Source organism: Mustelus asterias, chromosome 8 (genome assembly GCF_964213995.1).
Source record: "Mustelus asterias chromosome 8, sMusAst1.hap1.1, whole genome shotgun sequence".
Taxonomy (NCBI): Eukaryota; Metazoa; Chordata; class Chondrichthyes; order Carcharhiniformes; family Triakidae; genus Mustelus; species Mustelus asterias.
In genome coordinates this window covers 124,183,154-124,198,267 of record NC_135808.1, presented here as the reverse complement: position 1 = coordinate 124,198,267, position 15,114 = coordinate 124,183,154, and the positions used below count along the sequence as shown (strand labels likewise).

General features: G+C 44.9%; 1 protein-coding gene across 5 annotated transcripts in view; it reads left to right on the top strand.

Moving 5' to 3' along the window:
* Positions 1 to 15,114, top strand: part of LOC144497518 (volume-regulated anion channel subunit LRRC8D-like) — a 90,052-nt gene that overhangs the window by 6,832 nt on the left and 68,106 nt on the right. For 4 of the 5 annotated variants that reach the window (XM_078218904.1, XM_078218907.1, XM_078218909.1 and 1 more), the window contains exon 2: positions 13,010 to 13,149. The gene's annotated coding sequence lies outside the window, so the exon portion shown is untranslated. Of the gene's footprint in view, positions 1 to 13,009; positions 13,150 to 15,114 lie in introns of those variants that run through there. The other variant, XM_078218905.1, reaches the window with a different exon arrangement.

Sequence of the window (15,114 nt, the reverse complement as noted above, 5' to 3'; positions counted from 1 at the left end):
TTGCCACATTCCGGCTTTGTTCGGGTCAATGCATCTAACCAGCACGTCTTATGTAGACCAACTGGGTGTAGTAAGCGAAGTGGCCGAAGATCCAATTCCTAATTTTTATAGACATTGGATTTTTATGGGGTCTAGGTGGTTTCCCAAGTGGGTTGCACAATGTTCAATGAAGTGGAGGTTTAGGAGCCGCTCTGCAAGATTATTGAAATGTAAGAACATGAGAAATAGGAGCAGGAGTAGACCTTACAATTTCCTGAGCCTGCTTCATCATTCGATATAGTCATGGCTGACCTTCCTCTACCTGAACTTACCATATCCCTGTGTACTCTTTGACTCCCTTGGTGTTAAAGATCTCCGTCTTGAATATACTCAATGACTTGAGCATCCACTGCCGTCCGGGGTAGAGATTTCCAACACTTTTTTTGAGTGAAAAGATTTCTCCTTAGTTTGTTCCTCAATGGCCAACCCCTCATCCTGAGACTCCACTCCCTAAACAACCTCCCAGTATTTACCCCATAAAGCTCTTGTATTTCAATTAGAAGACATATATAATTCTTCTAAACTGCAGGGAATATGGGCCCCAGTCTATTCAATTGCTGATCCTGGGACAACCTTCTCAGCCCAGAAATCAATCTAGTGAACGTTTGTCCAAAGATGTGCGGGTTAAGTGGATTGGCCATGCTAAATTGCACCCTTAGTATCCCAAGATGTGTAGGTGAGATGGATTGGCCATGATAAATGTGTGGGGTTACGTGGATAGGGCGAGGGCCTGGGTAAGATACTCTGTCAGAGTCGGTGCAGACTCAATGGGCCGAATGGCCTCTTCTATGTGTAGGGATTCTATGATTCGTTGCACCCTTTTAAGACAAAGATATCCCTCTTTGGGTAAGGAGACCAGAATTTTACAACATATATCCAGATCGTGATCTCACCAAAACCCTATATAATTGTCGCAAATTCCTTACAGCGATGCTCTTAAGAGAAACAACAATCAAAAAGCCAGGGCTGATAGCCCCTGGTGGGACACTGTAACTAAAACAAAACATCAAGAGAAACTTAAATTAAACCAAAATATCATTCCTGGGCGTGATGATGCCCCCCTCAGCCTGCACTGTGCCAGCGGACACCACGTGCTCCCTCTCCAAGGCTGCCCGGCTGCGCGTGTAGCCGCGGTAGAGGGGCAGACAGTTTGGTCGGTCGACCGCCTGCCCTTCTTACTCGCCCTCTTGCAGTAATGTCTTTACATTCCTAATTGCTGATGCACACCTACATGTTTACATTTTGTGATGGGGATGCCCAAATTCCTCTGTATGCTACTTACCTCTTTAAATGCATTCAGCATTACCCTTTTGAGAGCCAATGTCTTAACTGGTTGGATGATGGCGGCACTGTAGCACAGTGGCTAGCACTGCTGCTTCACAGCTCCAGCGGACCTGGGTTCGATTCCCGGCTTGGGTCACTGCCTGTGTGGAGTTTGCACATTCTCCTTGTGTCTGCATGGGTTTCCTCCGGGTGCTCCGGTTTCCTCCCACAGTCCAAAGATGTGCGGGTTAGGTTGATTGGCCAAGTTAAAATTGCCCCTTAGTGTCCTGAGATGTGTAGGTTAGAGGGATTAGTGGGTAAAATATGTCAGGATATGGGGGTAGGGCCTTGGTGGGATTGTGGTCGGTGCAGACTCGATGGGCCGAATGGCCTGTTTCTGTGCTGTAGGGTTTCTATGATTTCTGGTTGCACGAGCAACCAGAAAGTTACCATTGGTTCCTGCCAGTAAGCCTTTTCTGTATGAGTTGGTTCAACTCCAGCAGTGCCCCTGTGCCCACCTTAGAAACCCCTGTCTTTTGACTTATCTGCATTACAAAGGGCTGAGAGATATAAGAACATAAGAACATAAGAAATAGGAGCAGGAGTAGGCCATCTAGCCCCTCGAGCCTGCCCCGCCATTCAATAAGATCATGGCTGATCTGACGTGGATCAGTACCACTTACCCGCCTGATCCCCATAACCCTTAATTCCCTTACCGATCAGGAATCCATCCATCCGCGCTTTAAACATATTCAGCGAGGTAGCCTCCACCACCTCAGTGGGCAGAGAATTCCAGAGATTCACCACCCTCTGGGAGAAGAAGTTCCTCCTCAACTCTGTCTTAAACCGACCCCCCTTTATTTTGAGGCTGTGTCCTCTAGTTTTAACTTCCTTACTAAGTGGAAAGAATCTCTCCGCCTCCACCCTATCCAGCCCCCGCATTATCTTATAAGTCTCCATAAGATCCCCCCTCATCCTTCTAAACTCCAACGAGTACAAACCCAATCTCCTCAGCCTCTCCTCATAATCCAAACCCCTCATCTCCGGTATCAACCTGGTGAACCTTCTCTGCACTCCCTCCAATGCCAATATATCCTTCCTCATATAAGGGGACCAATACTGCACACAGTATTCCAGCTGCGGCCTCACCAATGCCCTGTACAGGTGCATCAAGACATCCCTGCTTTTATATTCTATCCCCCTCGCAATATAGGCCAACATCCCATTTGCCTTCTTGATCACCTGTTGTACCTGCAGACTGGGCTTTTGCGTCTCATGCACAAGGACCCCCAGGTCCCTTTGCACGGTAGCATGTTTTAATTTGTTTCCATTGAGATAGTAATCCCATTTGTTATTATTTCCTCCAAAGTGTATAATCTCGCATTTATCAACGTTATACTCCATTTGCCATATCCTCGCCCACTCACTCAGCCTGTCCAAATCTCTCTGCAGATCTTCTCCGTCCTCCACACGATTCACTTTTCCACTTATCTTTGTGTCGTCTGCAAACTTCGTTACCCTACACTCCGTCCCCTCCTCCAGATCATCTATATAAATAGTAAATAGTTGCGGCCCGAGTACCGATCCCTGTGGCACGCCACTAGTTACCTTCCTCCAACCGGAAAAACACCCATTTATTCCGACTCTTTGCTTCCTGTCGGATAGCCAGTCCCCAATCCACTTTAACACACTACCCCCAACTCCGTGTGCCCTAATCTTCTTCAGCAGCCTTTTATGGGGCACCTTATCAAACGCCTTTTGGAAATCCAAAAACACCGCATCCACCGGTTCTCCTCCATCAACCGCCCTAGTCACATCTTCATAAAAATCCAACATGTTCGTCAAGCACGACTTTCCCCTCATGAATCCATGCTGCGTCTGATTGATCGAACCATTTCTATCCAGATGCCCTGCTATCTCCTCTTTAATAATGGATTCCAGCATTTTCCCTACTACAGACGTTAAGCTGACCGGCCTATAGTTACCCGCCTTTTGTCTCCTTTTTTAAACAGCGGCGTAACATTAGCCGTTTTCCAATCAACCGGCACTACCCCAGAATGCAGATATGTCCCTTGCACAGCCATGATCGAATTGAATAGTGGAGCAGGGACTAAATGAACTACTCACCATGTACTTCACCACTCATACAATGTACAGGTTTCTTTGCAGCTTAGTTTGTGGACTGTCAATTATGAATCACAGAATCCCCACAGTACAGAAGGAGGCTATTTGGCCCATTGAGTCTGTACTGACCACAATCCCACCCAGGCCCTATTCCTGTCATCCTACACATTTCCCCTGCTAATCCCCCTGACACTAGGGTCAAGTTAGCATAGGCAATCAACCTAACCCACACATCTTTGGACCATGGGAGAAAACCCACGCAGACACTGGGAGAAAGTGCAGATTTCACAGACAGTGACCCGAGGTGGGAATTGAACCCGGGTCCCTGGCGCTGTGAGGCAGCAGTGCTAGCCACTGTGCCGCCCATGAAGATATTTTTCAATTGGTGAGAGGTTTGGGTAGTGTAATAACTCCACGGAGGCGAAAGCTCCGTCACCAAGTTACTTTATTTACACCATTCATCTGTGCACAGCCAGCTCTCCAGTTGCTCTCTGCTGAATGCAGGCTGGGAGTCTGACACACCTGCTTTAAATAGGGAGCATGAGGCTTCCTGATTTAACCACCAATTAGGACTCATCAGGCATTTCTTTCGACACCAACCAAGTAAACAAACTCAAATTAATTTGGGGATAAATTAAAAGGGCCAGCTCCCCAAAAGGAAGGGGGAACAGCCCGAACCAAAAACAAAGTCGAAGGACTCATCAGGCAGTTCATACTTGAGCAAACCAACCTCATATTAGCCTGGCTGAAGTCATCACAGGTAGTTTAAGAAAAAATGGGCAATTGTTAGTGAAGTGAATGGTTTTGCATAAGGCAATTGTATTTATCTTCTTTCTGGAATGCAAAAACATTTTTAAAAACTGCACCTTAAACAATAGAGCAGCAATTTTAAACCTTATGAAGTGAAGCGGTGTATTTCAAGGGCATTCAGTTGCACAAATTTGTTGTTCAGCAGAGTTTCAGCAACATCTTCTGATTTGTAAGGTTTGAACCTGGGACGTACAGCAGCTTAAGCTACAACTCATGTTGAAAAACACAAGCCTCCAGCTGTTACGTATTAAAGGATCTCTTTTGATCTCTGAAAATGGTGCGTGAACTAATCTGCTGTTTAGCTGCAAGCACAGTCTTCCGGCAACTAAATCGAGCACCAATGTTAAGAGCAGTAGCTTGTTCGAATCGAAGTAAGTGTTTGACAGCTGTGTACTTTGGCCAATGCATTTGTGTAATGAATAAATAAGTGGACTATTCAAGGAGAAAAGGTCCCAGTGCCACATGAGACCATAAGACATAGGAGCAGAATTAGGCCACTCGGCCCATCGAATCTGCTCCACCATTCAATCATGGCTGATATTTTTCCCATCCCCATTCTCTTGCCTTTCCCCATGACCCCTGGTCCCCTTATTAATCAAGAACCTATCTATCTCTGTCTTAAAGACACTCAATGACCTGGCCTCCACAGCCTTTTGTGGCAAAGAGTTCCACAGATTCACCATTCTCTGGCTGAATAAATTCCTCCTCCATCTCTGTTTTAAAGGATCATCCCTTCAGCCTGAGGTTGCGCCTCTGGTTTTAGTTTTTCCTACCAGTGGAAACATCCTCTCCATGTCCTTCTATCCAGGCCTCGCAGTATCCCGTAAGTTTCAATAAGGTCCCCCCTCATTCTTCTAAACTTTTATAGACCCAGAGTTCTCAACTGTTCCTCCTACGACAAGCTCTTCATTCCAGGGATCATTCTTGTGAACCTCCTCTGGACTATTTCCAAGGCCAGCACATCCTTCCTTAGATATGAGGCCCAGAACTGCTCACAATACTCCAAATGGGGTCTGACCAGAGCCTTATACAGCCTCAGAAGTACATCCCTACATCATCCAAATCATCCATTGAATTTGAGCAAAATGCTGAAAAGGGCCGGGAAAGGGTGTTGAATAGAATCCTACAGTGCAGAAGGAGGCCATTCAGCTCATCGAGTCTGCACCAACCACAATCCCACTCTGGCCCTATCCCCATAACCCCGTGCATTTACCCTAGCTAGTCCCCCTGACAGAAAGGGGCAATTTAGCACGACCAATTCACCTAACTGCACATCTTTGGAGTGTGGGAGGAAACCGGTGCAACCAGAGAAAACCCACGCAGACATGGGGAGAACGTGTAAACTCCACACAGGCAGTCACCCGAGCTGGGAATCGAACCCGGGTCGCTGGCGCTGTGAGGCAGTAGTGCTAACCACTGTGCCACCATGCCGCATAAGGAACATAAATTTGTGGTAGATTTTGCTTTGAAATGCAGAACAAGCATCAAGCTATGATTCACTGGATCCCTGAAATCTCTTGCTAGGTGAGATGGGAGGGGTGAAGGAGAGTTGAGTAGGTTGCAGCTGATATAAATGTTCCATGTAATGATGGGGACGTTTGCATTGATCTGTCACGGTTTGGAGAGACAAAAAAAGTGGAAGCTTGTGAATTCAAAACTGCACTTTGCTATGATGTCTCAACCGTTAGATTATAATAATGTTCTCGTGAGCATTGATGCTTAGTGTTGTTATCGCTGGACCATTAATCCAGAAACTCAGCTAATCGTCTGGGAACCTGGGTTTGAATCCCGCAGATGGTGGAATTTGAATTCAATAAAAAATATCAGGAATTAAGAATCTACTGATGACGAGGAAACCATTGTCGATTCTTGGGAAAACCCATCTGGTTCACTAATGTCCCTTTAGGGAAGGAAATCTGCCATCCTTACCCGGTCTGGCCTTCATGTGACTCCAGAGCCACAGCAATGTGGTTGACTCTCAACTGCCCTCTAAGTTGACCCAGCAAGCCACTCAGTTCAAGGGCGACTAGGGATGGGCAATAAATGCCAGCCTGCCAGCGACGCCCATTGTCCCATGAATGAATAAAAAAAGATGTCCTGAAGGATTGACAAGTGCTCACGGACCTACACTGCAGTGTTGGAAGTGTGGGGAACAATCATTCTGATGTATTTTTTTGTTATGCAAATTGAAACTCCATCACTGCTGCTATTTAGCTAAGCTATTCCATTTGTAACTACAGTCAGTAAGGGTCAGTGTGAGTCCCATGCTTTAGGAGAAAAGGAATTATGGGGAATGCACTTATTCTGTCCAGCATTTCTCCTATTGGACTCTGTAAGCTCTACGTTCAACTGGTGAGGATGTTGGACCGATTTGTGAGAAACCTTACCTGGGAGAGGCAGTTTGCCAATTTAAATTTGTTAATATTTGATTAGGAACTTTTACATTGAGTTTTCAACTTTAATTGTGGGTGCACAAAATTCTCGGGATTATGGGAACTCCCCAACGGAACAACATGGGGTGGCATGGTGGCACAGTGGTTAGCACTGCTGCCTCACAGTGCCAGGAACCCGGGTTCGATTCCCAGCTTGGGTGACTATCTGTGCAGTGTCTGAATGTTCTCCTCGTGTCTGTGTGGGTTTCCTCCCTCAGTCCCAAAGACGTGCTGGTTAGGTGCGTTGGCCATGTTAAATTCTTCCTCAGTGTACCCAACAGGCGCCGGAGCATGGCGACTAGGGGATTTTCACAGTAACTTCGTTGCAGTGTTAATGAAAGCCTACTTGTGACTAATAAATAAACTTTAACAAGGTGGGAGCACTGTTACCATCAAGGAGGCTGAGAAAATGGTGGGCAGAAAAATAATCGCATAGACGCTGAAACCTCTCACCTTCATCTAATACCTTTTGCTCTCAGTACTTTATGAGCGATTTCTACTTCTTTGCATGTTCTACACAGGAGACTTGTGCTTCTGAGCTCCATTTGCCATCTACGAGGCATCAGATCAGTATGGGTGTCGCTTACACTATTTTCACTTGCATCTCAGCGAGAAGCAAGATTACCAACAGCAGCCTTCTGTTCAAAACCTTCACAGGACAGAGGGGATGGACAGGGAGATTCAGTACAGGAGGTGGTAGCCACAACATAGGATATACAGGCAGATGATCAGCTTCTTGGATCTTTTGGCAGGTGGTGACAGTCATGTAGCCTGCTGCTGCTATATGTCCTGGTGCCAAGCAAGCTTGGTGCCTGTGCTTTTGTCCAATGGCTGTCATAGTTACCTGCTGCAGCTTGGAGCTACCTCTGCTGTGATGGTCCATCCTACTCTTCTGTCTTGTAGCATCCTCGCACATCTGATGGGATTCTCTGGTCGCGTCCATGGCGGAACCCGTTGCAAGCGAGAACGGAAAATTGGGTCTTCCAGCCAAAACTCCATTAACTTTTAGCTGCACAGGAAAATCCCAGCTGTGCATGAGGATGGGTGATTTTGGTCACCCGTTCTAACTCCTCTGCGACCTCTCTGTGACATCCATCAATTAGGCTGGCCCCTCTTTCTGCCACTCTCCATTCTGTCCTCTCGAGAGAGATCGCTGAGGTTTTTCAGCTGTGATCAAATGGCCAATATACTGACATCTTTTCTGAATGTTACTTGAGTTTCTTTTGCTCTTGCAAGTTCGAGCATCTCGTCATTTGTCGAATGGTCTGTGCACGGAATTTTTAGATTCGTCTTGGCATTTACATTTCGAAGGCTTCTATTTTCTCCCACTGATCTGTGATCAAAGTTACTGCTGCCTGAAATTCTTTGTCTTGGGTCCCTCCCGGAAGACATTTTCAGATTTTCTGGAGTTTGCATTGGCCTCCCACAGACACAGTCCATAGAGTAAGCTTGGGAAGGCAGAGTGAGTGAGGGGCTTGGTGTGATGCACTCAGCAGCATGTGTTTGGTGTAATCTTCTGCTCGGAACAGGAATTCATTAAAAATTTTGCCATTTTAAGAGTGTGGCAAGTCAGGAAAAATTGATTGTGATAGATAAAAGTTACTATGTAAATAACACCTCAACTGCTGGTTATCTAAAATGAAACGAGAAATGTTTTAAATTATTTATCAGATTGATCATTTTTTATAGGGCAGAGCTAGATAGAGTCCCAGCCATCTAATCTCCCATGCACTATTTCTCACCCCATTGTTTCTCTGTGTGATGGATCTGTAAGGTTATCATCACAAGAACACATGCAATAGGAGCAGGAGTAAACCATATAGAATCATAGCCTCCTATAGTGCAGAAGGAGGCCATTCGGCCCATTGAGTCTGCACCGACCACAGTCCCACCCAGGCCCTATCCACGTTACCCCTTAACTCCATGCATTTACTCTAACTAGTCCCCCTGACACCAAGGGCTAATTTAACATGGCCTAACCTGTACATCTTTGGAGTGTGGGAGGAAATCGGAGCACCCGGAGGAAACCCACGCAGGCACGGGGAGAACGTGCAAACTCCACACACTGACCCAAGGCTGGAATTGAACCCGAGTCCCTGGCGCTGTGAGACAGCAGCGCTAACCACTGTGCCACCATGCTGCCTGTGCCAGTCGAACCTGCTCCTCCATTCAACATGATCATGACAAATCTTGAGCTTTAAGTCCACTTCCCTGCCTGTCCCCATATCCCTCGAGCACCAGAAACTTTAAATCTGTCTATCGCAGCTTTAAATGTATTAAACGATGAAGAATCGACAACCCTCTGGGGGAGAGTATTCCAAAGATTCACAATTCTTTGAAGTAATTTCCCCTCATCTCAGTCCTAAACGATCCACCCTTCATCCTGAGACTGTGCCTTTTAATGTTTCAGATTCCCCAACCTGCGGAAACAACCTCTGCATCCACCCTACCAAGCCCTTTCAGAATCTTGTATGTTTCAATGAGATCACCTCTCATTCTTTGAAACATCAAAGAAAATAGACCCAGATTGTTCAACGTCCTGTCATAGACCAACCTCTTCACCCCAGGGACCAATTTAATGAGCTTTTACTGTACTGCCTCCAATGCAAGAATATCCATTGTTAAATGCAGAGACTAAAACTGTACATTGTATTCCAGATGTAGCCTTAGCAAAACCCTGTGCAATTCTACCAAGACTTCTTTATTAAGTACTCCAGTCCCCTTGCATTAAAGATCAGCATGCAATTTGCCTTCTGAATTGGTTGCTGCATCTGTATGTTAACTTTTAGTGATCCTTGCACAAGTCCACCCAAGACTCTTAGAACATCAACATTTACAAGTTTCTCACCTTTTAAGGAAATATTCAGCTCTTGTATTATTTTGACCAAAGTGAATAACTTTACCCTGCTATTTGCTGTCTTCACATCTAACTTCATATCTGCTAGTTCCAAAGAAACTCTTAACATCAATCCACTGATACAGTGACAGGAATGGTCTTGTTACAGGTGCACTGTATGTTTCTTGTAATTCATTATGTCCAATTGTTCCTAGCAACACTAACAGACGTAATAATACTGGCCATTCACTGTGACACTAGACTGCTTAAGATGCTCTGTCTTGATGGAGAGCAGTGGGCAGAAGGTCATTTGTGCAGTTGGATATTTTTTACCATGCGAGTTGGCGTAGGATGAATTTTTACATTCTCAACATTGTGCTTCACTGCTGGTGCGAATGCAATGGGCGAGTGGGTTGTTCTCACAAAACAGTGGAGTTGTCCACAACAGAAAGAAAGAACTTGATTTTATATAGAACCCTCCAGCACGCCTCAAAATGATCAGTAGCCAGTGAAGCTCCATCGAAGGTAATTTTGGTTCATGACTCCCACAAACAGCAGTGTGATCATCGCTCGATAATCCGTTTAATTGGCCAGGTCATTCCTCTGCTCTTTTTAAATGGCGGCATGGGGATCTTTTTACGGCCTTCTGAGAGGACAGTCAGGGCTTGAGTTTATTATGTCTCACCTGGAGGACCGCACCTTCGACAGTGTAGTGCTCCCTTAGTACTGCACTGGGGTGTCAGTCTGGAGGATGGGGGTGGAACTTGAATCCTCAGTTGTCTGCCTCAGAGGTGAGAGTATGAGCGCACTGCGCCACAGCTGACACACTCCAGAAGGAAGATGGGATTAGAATGGGCGGCTAATTTTATTTTTCAGCCGGCGGGCTGACTAGCCTGTTTCTGCGCCGTAACCTTTCTATCGTTCCATTTATCCATATAGTGCGGTGTTGTCCAAAAGTGAATCTGACACTAGATTTATTTTCCTTGCTGAAATGGTTTTTCCATCAACATTCTACTGGCTTCCTTTGTTAAAATGATACGGTGGCAATTTTCTGTTTCTGTACATGAAGAAACCCCTGGCATAATGGTTAACAAATCATTTTTATAACGTAGATTGGAAATGGTATGGGGGGGCTAACACAAAGTAGCTTGACTTGGGTCCGAATTTTGAAGTTTTCCGTTGTATTTTTTTCTCATTCCTCTAGTGTCAGAAGTTTTATTTGTTATAATGGAATTTTTGGGCACTAATTGATTTCTAAATCTATTGTAATGATGTTGGTTGAGGGAGCATTGGACGGAACTTCCCTGTCCTCCTTTAGAGAGTGCTGTTGGATTTTTATATAGGCTGGTGCAGGGATTAGTGTGCCTAGATTTTATGTCTCATCAGAGAGGTAACTCCTGTAATAGTTCAGCAATCCCTCCCTACTACATTTTGAGTGTTAGCTGAGAGATTATGTTCTTGAGTATCTGGAGTGAGACCTGGGACCACAACTGGACTCGCATTGCTCAGGAAGCTTAATGGCCTCACCGGCCATGAAGCATTATCCGCCTCACTGCAGGAGCAAGCTGACATTTCATGAAGGTGAGAATCCTATATTGTGAACCCTGCGGTTTTCAAAATGGCAGTGACTCAATTTCAGTGTAGTGCTTATTATATATTTTGGAGTCTCTCCTTCAACATGTATGGGAGGTGGAATATTTGGCTGATTAGGTGTGGCTGGATATGAGTTTTGTTTCGGTCAAATTTCTTGCATGCAGAATTGAGAGTGGCTTGCAAAGCTTGGGCGATGTCATTGCATTCATTCGCAAACTGTAGATCATGTACGTTTTATGATGGCCAGTTTAATTTTGGAGACAACTGAGGTTAAAGAGATTTCCATCTAGACGGTATTAACACTGACACCAGAGGGCAGTTGATCTTGGTTTGGGGGTTATCACAAAGTAGCTCGACTTCGGTCCAAATTTTGAAGGCACCTGTTTCAGGTCTCCAACTCGAGACAGTTGTAGTCATGTCATCATGAAGCAATTGTGATGAAGCTATTTGGACACCCAAATCCTTGGAGCGCTTCCCATATCTTGGCAACCACCGCTCTCAAAAGGCTGCCACTGACAAGTCAATCCAAGACTGCGTGAGCCATGCCAGCCCAGCCTTCTACAAACTATGGCAATTCCGAAAAAGAGTCGTATTGGGCTCAATGTTAAATGTCTGTTTGTCTTCCCTCAGAATCTGCCAGACCTGCTGAGATTTTCCAGCATTTTCAGTTTCTGTTATGGAAGTGAGTGTTTGTCAACAAAGATGTCCACAATTCAACAAAAGCCCTGTCTGTGTACAGTGTAGCTAATTGTACAGAGCAGTTGTCATTACTATGCTCCTGTACTGTAGTGCGACTTGCACTGTGTATCAGTAACACGTGAGTGCTAGAGAAATTCCATCAATGCCTCTAACACATTTTTGTTTTTTATTCATCCGTGGGACATGGGTGTCACTGGCTGGCCAGCAGTTATTGCCCATCCCTACTTGCCCTTGGAGGGCAGTTCAGAGTCAACCACATTGCTGTGACTCTGAAGTCACAAGTAGGCCAGACTGGTAAGGACGGCAGATTTCCTTCCCTAAAGGGACATCAGTGAACTAGATGGGTTTTTCCGACAATCGACAAAGGTTTCGTGGTCATCCATAGATTCTTAATTCCAGATATTTTTTATATGAATTCAAAATCCACCACTTGCCTTGGCGGGATTCAAACCCTGGTTTCCAGAAGATTAGCTGAGTTTCTGGATTAATAGTCTAGCAATAATCCTCCGGTTGCAAGGGGTGGGCGTACTATCAGACAAACCCTAGTGTCCTTGAATTCCGCTCCCCAAGCATTCAGGCAAATCCCTTGCAAAATGAACTTTAATGGGTAGACATTGTCTGGCTGGCTGTCTCCCCCTGCCAAGTCCTCAAGTAGCCGACATTCCAGGGGAGGACAAAGAAAATGCTTCAAATCCTGTGTGGTGGCATTGACATTAATGACCGACAGGTGTTTGCTACCATTCGCTCAGAATAGTGATGACTTGTCCATTAGGCTGCATCACGCTTCAAGTCCCAACATCTTGAATGATGAGGCAGAGAAGGAAAGAAAAGGAATCAAGCCCTGCACTCCGGATCCCACTAACCCATGGGATGCCCTGTCCCATGTGTCCAAGAGTCTGTGAGTGGAGAATTGGCCTGTTCAATGGCGGGAAGGCCCCTGGCCTTGAATAGATACCATTCTCGAATCGAGGGACAGCTGATGATGCTAAATGTAGCACAGCCATAGCAAATAGCGTTTAGTTTGTGAGTAAATAACTGAAAATTCTAAGCAACAGTTTGACTACTTTTCTGAAGCCTGTAGAAGTCTTTTTTACTGAATGTCACGCTAGTGACAGGAACACAAGTAAACATCAAAGCGTCAACCGAGCTGGTTCTTATTCAAATTGAACTAATTAAAATAGTGTTTAAACAGCAGCATTTTCTGTATTTTTAGGTATCCTGCCCTCTTTCTGCTTTTTGAGTAAAAGCACAACTCTGCAGATGTGCATCTATTTCAGAATGGAAGAGGTGTTCTGACAGCCTCATCTGGTGACAGTGAGCTGCACTTGATCTTTCGGCATCACAGTTAACCAAGTAAGTCCAGACATCTACATTTCTCTGTGAAACCAAATTCTGCAGCAGTGTTCCATTTGTTAAAGTTATATTTCATCACGACTTTATTTTGGCAAGAGATGTGTGTGTGTGTGCGTGTTGCATCACTCCTTTATTTTAGCAGGAACCATGTGCGTTTACATGTGTGTGCGTTTGTATGTATGTAACCCTCTTTCCCAAGCCACGTTAAAGCTTAAAGTTTATTTATTAGTGTCACAAGTAGCCTTACATTAACACTGCAATTAAGTTGCTGTGAAAATCCCTTGTTCGCCACACAGAATTTAGCATGGCCAATGCATGTAACCAGCACGTCTTTCAGACTGTGGGAGGAAACCAGAGCACCTGGAGGAAATCCACACAGACATCGTGAGAACGTGCAGACTCCGCACAGACAATGACCTAAGCCGGGAATCCGCAGTGAGGCAGCAGTGCTAACCACTAGGCATTCATCTAATTTCCCTGCTCTTAAACATTTCCCAAAGCCTGCGTGACATTTTGCGTGTAAGATAACTCATTTAGTCTCATAAAAAATTGGGTTGCCCTATCGTTTTTACTCTATGCATCTGACGGTTGCCCTTGCATTCAACTTGCTTTCACAGCCATTGTCACATTATGAATCTCAATGACAAGTTTTCTGTAATGCACAGTAAAAATAGAAGATAGAAGTCATGTGTCAGCTATTAAAGTCCTAGTTAGACCAGACTTGGAGGGCTCGATCACACTTGGAGTGCTTTGAACAGTCCAAGGCATCACACCTTTGGAAGGACATATAGGGCTTGAAGGGAGTGTAGCACCAGAGTGATACTGCACTTCACGGGTTAAATCGCAAGGAGAGATTATACAATGCAGCATTGCATTCACTAATGCCCTTTTTTAGGGAAGGAAATCTGCTGTCCTTACCTGGTCTGGCCTACATGTGATTCCAGAGCCACAGCAACGTTGTTGACTCTCAACTGCCCTCTGAAATGGCCCAGCAAGCTACTCAGTTCAAGGGCAACTAGGAATGGGCAATAAATGCTGGCCAGTCAGCGATGCCCATGTCCCATGCATGAATAAAAAAAATCCATTGAATTTAGAGGCATAGGGTAATTTGATTGATCTTCACAAGGTATTCAGGGGAGCAGAGAGAGAAGCTATTTTCTGTTGGTGGTAGAGTCTGGAACGAGTCAAAAAACAGTCATTTTAGGAGTGAAATTTACCACACAAAGGATGATAAAAGTTTGCAACTCCCTTCCACAAATGGTAATTAATGCTAGATCAGTTATACATTTGAATTCTGAGATAGGTGGATTGTTGTTAACCAGGCTGATTCCTGGGATGGCAGGTCTGTCATAAGAGGAGAGACTAAGTCAGTAAGGATTATATTCACTGGAGTTTAGAAGAGTGAGAGGGGATCTCCTAGAAACTTTAAAAATTCTAACAGGATTAGACAGGGTCGATTCAGAAAGAATGTTCCCAATAGTGGTGGAGTCCAGAATTAGGAGTCATAGTTTGAAGATAAGGAATAAGGTGAGGTGAGGAGAAATTTCTTCACCCAGAGAGTGGTGAATGTGTGGAATTCGCTACCACAGAAAGGAGTTGAGGCCAAAACATTTGTGTGATTTCAAGAAGGATTTAGATATAGCTCTTGGGGCTAAAGGGATCAAGGGATATGGGGAGAAGGTGGGATCAGGATATTAAATTTGATGATCTAAATGAATGGCGGAGTAGGCTCAAAGGGCCTATTCTATGTAAAGATTTTAAGGGATATGAGGAGCTAGGTCACAGATCACCCATGATCTCATTGAATAGTGGAACAGGCTTGAGGGGCTGAATGGCCTCCTGCTGTTTATGTTCCTAATCAAGTGTTTCTTTGGTCAGTTGTTTATGCATATTGCTATCTACTGTCAATACATTATAGTTATTGTATTTATCACTTCAATATGTGATGCATATACTAAGCACGCA